The sequence below is a fragment of the Sander lucioperca genome, chromosome 18 (assembly GCF_008315115.2).
Source record: "Sander lucioperca isolate FBNREF2018 chromosome 18, SLUC_FBN_1.2, whole genome shotgun sequence".
Lineage (NCBI taxonomy): Eukaryota > Metazoa > Chordata > Actinopteri > Perciformes > Percidae > Sander > Sander lucioperca.
Genome location: NC_050190.1, coordinates 12,893,283 through 12,905,851, shown reverse-complemented (window position 1 = coordinate 12,905,851; position 12,569 = coordinate 12,893,283). Strand labels below are relative to the sequence as shown.

At 39.8% G+C, this 12,569-nt stretch overlaps 1 protein-coding gene across 1 annotated transcript in view; it reads left to right on the top strand.

The window, feature by feature from the left end:
• The first annotated feature begins 287 nt into the window (after positions 1-287).
• Positions 288-12,569, top strand: part of c18h14orf180 (chromosome 18 C14orf180 homolog) — a 122,609-nt gene continuing 110,327 nt past the window's right edge. Inside the window, exon 1 of the mRNA XM_035994625.1 lies at positions 288-389. The gene's annotated coding sequence lies outside the window, so the exon portion shown is untranslated. The remainder of the gene's footprint in view (positions 390-12,569) is intronic.

The following is a 12,569-nucleotide window of genomic DNA, read 5'->3' as shown; positions in this document are numbered from 1 at the left end:
AGGGTCATAGAAATGTCTTCAAAGTTGGTGTAACGCTATAAGCAATATTGTTTTGTTGCTATGTAGCTACACTTGTCATATGTAAAAATTCTGTTACCTTTGGAGTGACTTATGCAGGAATATTTTCAAATACCACTGGAGTCACGGTGGTACATGAGGGGAAAATGGCTTCAGTATGTTCTGCATCAGTCTGTAGCCTACTGCTGTAGGTGCTATGTGTCTCTGATTGTCATCTCCTCTTTACAGGTCAATCATCAGGGAGCCAAGGTTTAGCTCTGACTCTAAACACAGCCAGCACTCAACCTGAAGCATGCCTTCTCCTCTGATCTGCTGACTCACTCTGCACATAGTGGACCATTGAGTCCAGGAAGGAGGAATACCAGGAAGAGGTAAACCGTGTAGCTGAAAGGCTTGGAGATGACAGGTACAGCAGTACAGAAGCTTTGCTGTTTTTTTAAGCAGAGGGCAGGCACAGGGGTTACAAACACCCACGCACAAATATTTTAGTGTGCAGACAAATATTTTTGTGTGTGGGTGTTTGTAACTGTAACACATACAGAGACGGAGAGAGGGAGAGCACAAGAGCATATTTTCTATTTTCCATGCCTTGGGCGTTAGACATACCAGGAGCGACAGAAATCTTGCCAAGTGGGATAAGATCATAAAACTGCAGAGGCACTCTCCTCTCATTTTCAACTAAATGGATAAAATGGTGTCAGCATGTTACTGCGAGCCCCTCCGGATCCGAAATGCTGGCAGGACTATAAACTAAAGCAGTTACTCCATGACTGACTGACACTGAATCCTTTCCCATCAAGAAATATTTCATTTGAAATGGTGTAGAAATCGCAAAACAATATCAGAAAATAAAGTAGGGCTGGAAAACATTGATACCTTTGAACTGGATGCCTCAATTTCAGTGTTCATCAATTCAATGCAGTCAGTTAGATAAAGCACTATTCCTTCATTCCTTAGCTATACTGTCAGTTAACTGTAATGCCACCTTAAAAGCCTTGAAAAAACTAATTAAAGCTATGTCTTAAAATCAAATGATCTACAGCTTTGTACTGGTTGTTTGCGAGCTATACTGACCAGTAAAGCAGACAGCTGGCTTACAATGCATTGATTTTGACCAAGGCTCCCATAGCCTCTTCTATTACTCTTGGTTCTTTGTTAAATACTGTGTTACAGCTGGTTGTTTACAATGCAACAGGGAGTTTCCATCAAGATGTCTGTAAAAGGCTGTTTAATTCCTTTTCCTCTATTTTGCTGATCGTGTTCAGTTTCAGAAATTTCAATTACTTCCCTCCCCCTTCCCTCTGCTTTACGGGTAGAAATTGTACTGTCAGTTTTCTAAGTCATTAGGCTTTGCGTTAACCTCGGGGACCAACAGGGTCAGGTGTCACTTCATGGTCTGGGCACAGATGAGAAAGGAAATGAGTGAAAGAAAGGCGAAAAGAGTGATAATGATAAACTGGATTAAAGGACATCTAAAGGTGTTAGATTCTGTCATATCGACTGGAGAGGTGTCAGTTAGCAATCTACACAGTTTGGTGAAAAAACCTGATAGAATCAAGTCACTAGAATTGGTTTACACTCAAATGTGAGATCATTTAAGATAAAACAAATCTTTTAACATAAGTCACTGTGAAATGGCTGTTATCAGATTACTGAAACGCATTACAGACCTCAGCACCATAAAGAATACATCCTTGATTGTCAAAACAGAGGTGATTTCGTCCACCAAATCTTCTCGCTGTGTCCTACATTATTAAAACGCATGCACTGCTTCCAAAATCCCTCAAATACTTTTCAACAAGGGACCTGTTAAGAAAGGTTATCATTCCCTTAAGGCAGCAAATTCAGTGTCTTCACTCTTCTCTGCTTTTCTGTCATTTTGGTTTTGACAGTGCTGAAGGCAAGTTTAAACTCCATGTGTTTGCTCTCCATGAGGCCACACAATTATCTGGCTTGATAGCGGAGCCTGACTCTGTCTGACACATTCTGTGTCACCATATTGAGTGTGAGAACAGGGTGGGAATGGAAGGTACCTCTCCAAAACCTGCCCTGGAGGCACAACGCAACAGCAGCACAAAGATCAGCTGCTGGTGCTTAGTGTATTGCAGTGTAAGCTGTCATGTTAGCATGAATTGCTGAAAAGACAAACAAACGTCATTTGCTTTCTATTTCGTAACATTATCGACTTCAGCTAAAGCAGTTTACTGTTTAACTAAGCTGGATGTGAGCTGTCTTCTTTATTAAATGAAATACTGTTTTCATGTTATGCGTTTATGTTGATTTCGGAAGGATAACGGTGGAATCGTTCAGTCCTGCACCATCTGTGCCTTGAGGAAAGGGTTTGAATGGGGCTCACATGATTGAGTGGCATCTGCTTGTCAGAGGCTTGCTGCAAATATTGCTGCATTCAGAGAAAGCAGTACTCCACCTGCATGCCAATCAGGCTAATCCCCTCCACCTACATGCACTCACACACAAACATGCTTTCTCTCTCTTTCTCTCTTCTCCAGTGTTTCTTTTACAGCGTATCCCCTGTAGGTATGGACACATATGCCCATCACAACAATCATTCATGCATTGACAACGCTTGAAAACAGGCACTAATTAAATTTTCTCTGCATGTACTTTGCACTCAGTTTGGAAGATATCAGTACGTTTTGTCAGAGGGATTGTCTTACATAAACATGGAGGTAAACTGACACTGCCGCTATTTAATGTGCGTTCACTCTCTGCATGGCTGCCAGCATTGATTTACTCACTCCCAAGTTGTTGGGTGTGTGTCAAGCAGGGTTTTGTTTTTCTGTTATTTAAAGTAGCTCACATCCACAGAAACACTTGTATAAATGAAAAGGATAGGAGGGAAAATGAGGAGTATTCTGTCTGCTCTTTTTAAGGCTATTGATTTACGCAAGAGATGTGAAAAGGACCTCTGCCCAAGCTTATGATCATCTGTGGTGTTGTAGGTGTACTTGCTGGAGGAGTGTGTGTGTGTGTGTGATCATACAAGCATGCTCACATGCATTTGCATGACTGTCTTATGTGTATGCGCAATACCAAAAGCCTGAATAAAGGGGTTATGAACAACTGTGTCAGCAACAGTAGCTTAGCTACGTACACACAAAGCAGAAGCCCATTCTCCAGAGCATCTTCTCTGATCTCTATTTTCTCGGTCATGTCGAGACAGTAACAGGTGTCTCACCTAAGGCAAAAACACTGTATCACTGTCTTTCTCTCTCTCTCTCTCTCTCTCTCTCTCTCTCTCTCTCTCTCTCTCTCTCTCTCTCTCTCTCTCTCTCTCTCTCTCTCTCTCTATATATATATATATATATATATATATATATATATATATATATATATATATATATATATATATATATATTGTTGCAGCTCTCTGGGATTAAGCGGCAACATCGTACGGAATTTGGTACCCAGGCTATGTCTCTGTCATGCTATTATACTGTGCCAACCTTGTGGGTATCCTCGGCGCTGTAGTTGCATTGGGATTAACCACATGGTGCTGCCTAGCTTGGACACATTCCAAGCAATGCACTCATGCTGCACTGGCTGGATGAACAGAAGGTCAGAACAAGCCACAACATTGTGTAATGCTGGCGACAACACCCAGGCGGTGCCAGTAACTGGAGACCAGATCAGGCGCCAGTAACAGCCCTGTATCTGATTTAGGTGACTCACCTGTGTGTTCTAGTGATTTTTATTAGATTTTAACAATTTATCTATTTAAGGTATCACACAGTGAGCCTGCACAGTGGAAATCTTTTTTTGCAAATAGGATTTGCTCTGTGATATTATCTAGCATCCCTAATGGTAGATCTGAGATTTCACAATGACTGCAAATTACATGGTGGAATGTGACTTTAACATGAAAATGTTAAAGTCACAGTCTTGGCTTATTTTTTTTTTTCCTTCCTCTGTTTACATTGTGCGCTGTATGAGTCATGTTATGTGTTTCTGCTTGCCCTTATACCTTCTAAACCCTCTTCCCTCCTCCACATCTCTGCTCTCTGAAGCAGGTAGTCACACTGTAAAACAATAGAGCCTCTCTCCCTTGATTAAACACTATATGATTAATTCACATCTCAGCACTGTTTGACAGTAGGATGTGTCTTTCACAGGAAGCTGACATCATTATCTGTCCGACTCCTGGAGCCTCATGTTCATGTACTCGAAATGCAATTTAAGATTAATTTAACAGTTTTTGTCAACATAATTATGGACACGAAAAAGGTAATGTCCTCATTAACCATGCAACCCTGCTTTCATTAGTAGTTATATGTCCTTGCATAAATAGAAAACAAAGCACTGAGTATGATGTCATCAATTGTAGTCTTTTGTACTTTTTTGCTCCATTAGAGATCTCAGCGTACAACACATGCAAACACATCCATCCATCTGTTCATCAGCTGATTACTCAGTTCAGACAGATCATCATCTTTTTTCCTCAGTGATTTTTTTTTTTTTTCCAGCTTCTCATTTTTACATCTCATATCCTTCATGTCCCACTGCCCATGGTTTTCCTACGGCTTTGCAAATGTTGGATAATCTAATATTTACAAATTGGTTATTAATTACCCCTTCAATTGAAGAGATAAAGCTCTGACAATCGGACAGAAGAAAGAAAGCATAGCTATGTCTAAGATCAGTTAACGTCCTGAGTGGATGAAGTTAATAATGCAGTCATAACTCTTTCAAAACTGGGTAGATGGTGACATAATGATCCATGAATACACATTTCCATGTTAAGTCCATGTGTGAAAACATCTATGACAGCATATGGCTTCTTAAATCTAACATTTAATATTTGCAATGCTTTCAGATATACAGTCAATGAACTAAAGAAAGTAGAAGTATTCAGCAGCTAGCATATACAGTACAGTGTTGATATCTTGTTGCCAATGTGGTATGAAATATTACGAAGTGTGTTTTGGACTGCTGATTGTACGAAACAAGACATTTGAAGATGTCACACTGGACTCGTTCTGTGTTTTCAATGTTTTAAAAAAACATAAATAAGGTAATCGATTTATCGAGAAAATAATCTGCAGATTCAGCCTTATGACTTGAAAAATACCACATTTAGAGGATAATCCCATTGTCTCTGATGCTTATTTTTGCTGTTATACCTGAACATGTGCTTTTAAAATGTATCCAGCGGATCTGTCCAATAATAAGCCATGTTTCTGTATATAGGGATTTAAATCGAAATAAAAAATGCAAGAAAAAACATTTAAATCAAGATCTGCGCAAAATGCAGGCCTACTAACTATAGGTTCTGTAATAAGGTGCAACATTGTTGGGTCCTAATATTGTTTTCAGTCAGATAAACAGGATGCTTCGAGGTCATTAGACTCATAATAGCCTAAGCATGGTGAAGGCAAACGCCACCTGGCAAATGTCATAGCCAAGTCAAGTGACAGAGGGGAAGGCCATGTTTATATTGAATCGGCAGTAATTGTGGTTGATTGAGGTATTACAAACTAATTGTGTATACATTCATGGGATCCGTTCTGTGCAAACTGAAGCATTACTCCAGAGAAGCACTTAAGCAATTGAGAAAATAATTTTAAAAATACGCCGCCTTGCTTGTTTATTTCTGGAATTACAACCTAACTGTCAGGAAGAGAAAGTACATTTAAACAGTATTCAGAAATCAAACTAATTACACTAGGAATGGAGTTGACGGGTGATGTTTTTTTTTTCCTAACTCCCATTTCTTCTCTGAAGCCGGTCAATAAACAATCTGCATAACTTTACTGCATCATTATTTAATGTGCCACCTAAAGGTCTCCTCTCCTACAGGTCGCAGTCAGTGTGGGTTTGATGTTTACTACTTTGAAATTCACCACAGACGCAACCAGTCCCAAGGGGTTTCGTGTGTGTGTGTGTGTGTGTGTGTGTGTGTGTGTGTGTGTGTGTGTGTGTGTGTCTGTGTCTGTGGAGAGAGAGATGAAGAATGTTTGTGTTTAATATTTTCATTATACTTTGCAAGTCTGTCTGTGGGTGTTTCTATACATCAGAGAGAGAGGCCTCAAAAACCCTCCCAAGCCAGTAGAAATGATCTGCGCCCCTAAATTGCTTACAGCCGGTCTATCAGTGGGGAGGGGAAAATATGGGAGTGAATTTTTAACGACGAAAACAAATGAGCCAACACAGGCACACAATTAGGGGGAAGTCATGGCTATGTGTCGTCTTTAGATGAGCAACATGATGGCCTCTTTACCCCTAGCGGGGGTAAAGCCCTGCCCCAGGAGACGGCTCATTAGGGCTGAGGAGGAGAGGAGGGGCTGCTGACAGTCAAAACAGTGGGCGTAGATAGAGGGGGTCGCTGCCACTCAGAGAGAAGAGGGGCTTGGCTAAAGTCCTCTCATAATGAGGGGCATTCTGATTCTGTGGAAGACATTAGCAAACGGTGCGACTTACTGCTGCTACATCATCATGTCACACAAAGGACAGCTGCCATAAGGGCTGCATTAACTCTAGTGGCAAAATGTTGCTTCAATTTGGATAATTTGTAGTGCGGTGAATTATATTGTGTTAATCTTGCATTCTACACCCTGTGTGAATATTGTGTAATTTTATGCATTTGTACCAGTAGTAACTGATATTTTCTGACCACAGATGTCTTATCAATAAAACTTGTAAACCTACAGAGAATTAGCACAAACCATATGAGAAAAGATTATATTATTACATTCTATTGATCATCCCAAAAAAAGAGAGATTATGTGAGTGAAATTCAGTATGGTTGTAATATCTTTGTCAATAGTTGACAAAGATTTGACAATAATGAAAATGATACTTAATGAATTGTAATTCAGAAATGTCACTTACAGAGTTGGTCTCAATCACCGATATAATCATTAGATGATGCATCTCATTAATCATGATATGGTTGTCACAGATGATGCGTTCTTTGAATTGGTTGCATCTGAACTTGGTGAGAGGGGTTTCAGAATAACAGAACAGGAACTGTACTGCACGCAGATGCTTTATCTGATTATGTTACTGTGAGGATAAAGTGAATGTGATCTCCGTCACAAAAGCCTTTGTTCAGTGGGCGCAGCAGCTTTTAGTCCCATTATGGGACTGCACATGTAGCACACTCCTGGGTCTTTAAAAGCTGGAAGAGTGCCACCAGATGGTTAAGAGCAGAAGTGAAGATGTAATTTTCCACCCTGCATCTTTTTTAGTGATTCATTACAGTGAGCTCTATCTCATTCTGCCAATAATGGAAGCAATACTTGCTAAATTCCATAAGTTGCTAATCACAATAACGCACTCTGTATTGTGTATCTATGTTATGTATCCTAGTTGTTTTCCTGCGGAAGGCATAATGCAAACAATCAAATATATCTTACAATACATACACATTAATCCAATAAAAGAAAATGGATAACAGATAAAAAATACTGTTTAAAGGTTATATGTTACTGAAGGCGAACCACTTTCAATTTTCTTCTAAATTTAAACAAATAGTTTCAATAATGGAATTTTGAATAAATCCTGTTTGATTTACCATAGTGTGGTAACAGCATTGCACCCGTCACAGCTCACTAGAAGTCCCAGAAATCTGTTGTTGTGGTTATAATAGCTTAAACCAAGATTCCCCTGTGGAAAACAAGTCCCTGATTTCCTGATGCTCCAGTAATGATTTGTCAAACTTTCTCTTTGAAAATGACCGCCATGCTTTACTACTCTGTTGATCAAAGGAACTAAATCCAGACTGGTTCATTTGTTTTTGGTCTCTCGTTGAATTACCCTGGGCTGCTGTATTCAACAACATTTGCATACTGGGTATTAGCTTTGGAACAAACTGGGCTTCACACAAACAAGTGCATACAGCTTAACTTCAGCAGCTAATTAAGAATCGAGTAAGCATCTCTAATCTGTTAAACAAAAAGAAATAGTATTTTCTCATCTAATTAATATTCTCAGTTTAGCTAATTAAAAATCCAAACGAGTATACACTAGTGAGTTTAGCGTGAAGTAAGAGTGACAGGAGTTTAACACCCGCATAATCGCACCACCCTGAGCCAAGTAGAAAGTAACAATAAGAAATTAAGGGCTATTATGTGTTTTTGTTAGCTGAATTCATTTAAAGCTTGTGTGTTTCCAGACTCCATTGGTAAGATCTCTCATAAAGATATTACCAGACATAACTGCAGGGATTTGTATAAAGGTAAATTTAAACTGTTCAACTTCAGCACTCTGCAATTATCTGCTTCCGACACCTGTAAGACTAATTATAACCACATTAGCTCGCCATGAAAGAGCTGAAGTGTTAGAGGCTTCTTTTCATCAAACGGATGCTGTACGTTTTTTGTGCCTCTCACAGTGATGCACACTGCATCAACTGTGAATCAAAGCTAAGTGCCATTTTATCAGCATTTAATGAACATGGATCTGGACGGTAGGTCTACCCACTCATCCCAGAGATATTCTTTAGAAATGAAAAATCTACTAGCTCCAAGGTCCCTTTTTTAAAACTGATGTGTCAGCGATCCCAACAGCTCGATAGTCATTCTTGCTATTTTCTTGTGGTGCACTCTCAAGGACACACACTGCACAGCAAGTTTATGGCTAACACTCTTCGGGTCTTGACCTTGGACAAAATGGCTACCACCTCCTATCAATCACCAGCTCAACCAAGAACAAGAGAAAATGATGCCGCTAACAACATTATCACAGCACTTGTTCACATCTCATTGATTTGACAAAAGCCATCACTCACATGTCGCATGGTTCAGTGCTCTATTATAGGAGGGATGGGCAGCACAGACGATCAGATAATACAGTGGTCTCAGTGATCGGATTTAAAAAAAAAAAAAAATTTCTTCTTACCGTCAAGGCCAAAATTCCATGTAGTACTTGGAAAAATATTCACTTTACAAATTAAAGCAATTAATAAAAAAAAAAAAAAAAAAAGATCATCGTCTTTAATTTATTGCAGGGATAGTTAGTTTGTATGAATGGTATTGTAAGGTGTTCCTGTTATATTGTCCACTCCCTGTATGGGAGATGAACCTCATTCTCATTATTTGTAAATGATCATAAATGTGAGCTTAGCCGACTATCATCTCCTGGGGCCTCATTTATAAAACTGTGCGGCAAATTTGAGTCAGAAGTGGCGCATGAACGAGACCTAGGATGTGAGTACGCACAGAAATATTCAGATTTATAAAAACGTGCTCACGCACGTCCTACGCCGGTTTCCCTTTATAAATCACATTCGACTCTAAATGTGGCGCAGCTTTGGCGGCTTCATGTCACGCCCATAGTTTCCCTTAAATAGTCAGTGAAACGCCCCAAATTAATATTCATTCATACCGACATGATTAGAGAGGAAAGCAAAGCAAAGGACTTTCACTCAATGTGAAGTTGTATTTCTTGTTAGAGAGGTGGAATAGAGTAAAATATGTTTGGAGGGCACAGTGTGGGCATTACTAATGCCAAAAAAGCTGCAGAGTGACAACATGTTGCAGACGCAGTTAATGCCACAGTCTCCGAGGTCGGACCATGGCCCAAATTAAAAAGAAATGGTCCGATATTAAAGTTGATGCAAAAAAACGCGACCCCGAGAAAGTGTTTTTGCCATGGGACGCCGGAGCCAGTGTTGCCACAGTTACTTTGAAAAAGTAACTTAGTTACTTTACAGATTACTTGATTTTAAAAGTAACTAAATTAGATTACAAGTTACTTTATTAGTTACATTCAGCAGCTGCTGACAACACCCCCACAGCCTCAACATAAAAATGACAACCGGTTTACTGTAAGGCAGCTCGGCATTGCCAGTAGTAGGGATCTTGTTTATTATCGCACGAAACAAAGGCGAGTCAACCGTGTTTAAGGGCAGCATTTCCTCTACAACATACTGCCCGACCAACTTCTTCAACTCTCCCCCACTTACTGGTTTTGCACCGAAGTCCAGCTTTTGTTGTTTGGGTGGTGGGGGACCTCCTGCTCTCTGCTTCGCACCACCTGGTGGGACTTGCTCTGTAAGTTTGACTGCAGTGCTGCGACTCCAAATGTTTCTTCAAATTTGACGTAGTGTTTTTGTAGCTAGATAGCACTTTGTCGCCACCAGCACAGAGTGTACAACGAACCTTAATATTGCCATCTTTAGCTGACACAAGCTCAAAATAGTGACTGTATTTCCAGCTAGAAAACGCGCATCTCTCTCCTCCCTCCATTGTTGTTTGTTTGTGTCGCTGCGTGGTACACGTGACCTGTCCACATGCTGAAAACGTGACCTGTCCACATGCTGAAAATGTGTCGTTGCATGCGTGACTTCACTCCCCGAGATGCAAGAAGAAAGTAAAAACAATATATATTTTTACTAAGGAAAATGACAAAAATAGTAACGCACAGTGACTTCGATAAGTAACTTTAATCTGATTACTGGTTTGGAAATAGTAACACGTTAGATTACTCATTACTGAAAAAAGTGGTCAGATTAGAGTAACGCGTTACCCAGCATCACTGGCCGGAGCTGACCCCTCTTGAAGTTGGACAGGCACAGCGTGGTTTCTCTGAGTGCTCCTCTGTAACGCTGGACCCAAAACAGCACAGAGATCTGTCTGAACCGGCTCTGAGGCCACTCATCCTCGTTTGCCAGCAAGTCTTCTTGCTGTCTGTCTACATTTGCCACATCTTCCAACATTGCAAAACCAGCCATTGGCATGCCTTTTTTATACCCATCAATTTGATTGTATCTAAAAAACTAAAGGTGTCAGAATTAATTTAATTGTAAATGACAAATAGTTCTGTGCAAGGAGCATGTAATTAGTAAAACGTTCTATTGCACCTTTCACATTGGTTAAAACATGCTTTAGACCTACAATAAAACAAACATTTAAATAAAAAATAAAACGCTCCAAAAATAAACACTATGATACTGTATGACCATATTAAAACGATGTGCTCTGCCAGACAGAGGCATCAAAAACGGCATCAGTGTAAACATTATTTGTCCTGTTTATCGTATTATTCATGAGAATAAATTCCATAACAAGCCAATATAATTACAGAACATTTGAGTTTTTTTTGCTAATATATCTTCATTTGAATTTACGATAGTATCTTGTTTTATTTTGTACATTTTTCACCACAGATGGATCATTGTGTAGGATATTAATTGTAAGAATGGCTTTGTGAGTTCTTCATATCATCAATGAGAGGCAATATTTCGATTTATTTTACACAATGGTCTTAGTTTCACATGTTTCATCCATCTGCCATCGGTGTCGCCGTTTCTCATTTCGCCTTTACGCTTGGGTCAGAGTGTCCGTGGAGGACCGCACATTTCCCGTCAAGTTTGCTTTTTATAAATTCTAATTCTTGCATAGAGAGCGGCGTACATCGTCTTTTGTGCGTACGCCACGTTTATAAATGAGGCCCCTGATCACCGTCTCACATGTGATGGGTCCATTGTCCATATTAAAGATATGACTAGGGCTGTCAGCATTAACTTGTTAATCGCAATGCGATTAAGGGCCGAACATAACGCGTTCATTTTTTTTAATCGCAAGCCGGCATTTATTAATTTATTTTACACTTCACTCGGCTTCGCGTCGTACATAACAGGCTACTATTTTGACCCTTTGCCCCACCTTTACTTATCATCAAGCTGCCATACTTCCTCCTGCTGCAGGCTGCAGGCATGATGGAGAAAGACCGCAGCAACACAGTTCTCAATGGTGCTTTTTATTTTCCAAAACTCCCGGGCAGCTCGTAGACAAGTTGAAAGCCATATGCACATTGAGTAAAGCCAAATTAAAATATCACCGAAGCACGTCAAGATTGAGCTACCACCTACGAGCTAACGTGACTCAGGTTGATGCTACCCTCTAGCATGCTACCCACTCAGGCAAAGGAGTATTTTGGAGAGTGCTACTTGCCGACCTGTGAATGAAACCAAATCCAAAAAAATGACTACAGCTCTTGCGAAACGGTTGGCAACTAACTGCAGACCTGTCAGCATCGTAGAAGACTCGGGTCTTAAAGAAGTACTACGGTTGGCATGTTCTGACCCGTCTCATTGCCGTCGAGGGGGACAGTAGTTTCACGCATACACAGCCTGTACGACACGGAGAAAGCAGCCCAACTGGAACTGCTGCAAGGTGCTGCAAACGCGGTCTCATTAACCGGTGATCACAGGACGTCAGTGAGTAATCAAAATTATTTAGGAGTTACTGCACACTATATTGACTCTGGTAAGGATAGGGATTTTTAGTTTTTTAGTTAGGTACTTGGAGGAATTGTGCAATAATGACAGATTCATACATTTTTCTTTTGTTTACAGTAAATAAATAATAACACATACAAATCTTAAAGTAAAGTTCATAAAGTAACTTTCCTTGCATTCATTTGATTCCCAATCAAGATACACTGGTAAGAATTGCTTTCCATTGTTTATATGTACTTAAATACAGTTCTGAAATGCAAAATAATAGAATTTTAATCATGTGATAAAATATGCGATTAATCGCGATTAACTACAGAAATTCAGCGATTAATTTAATTAATTAATTTAA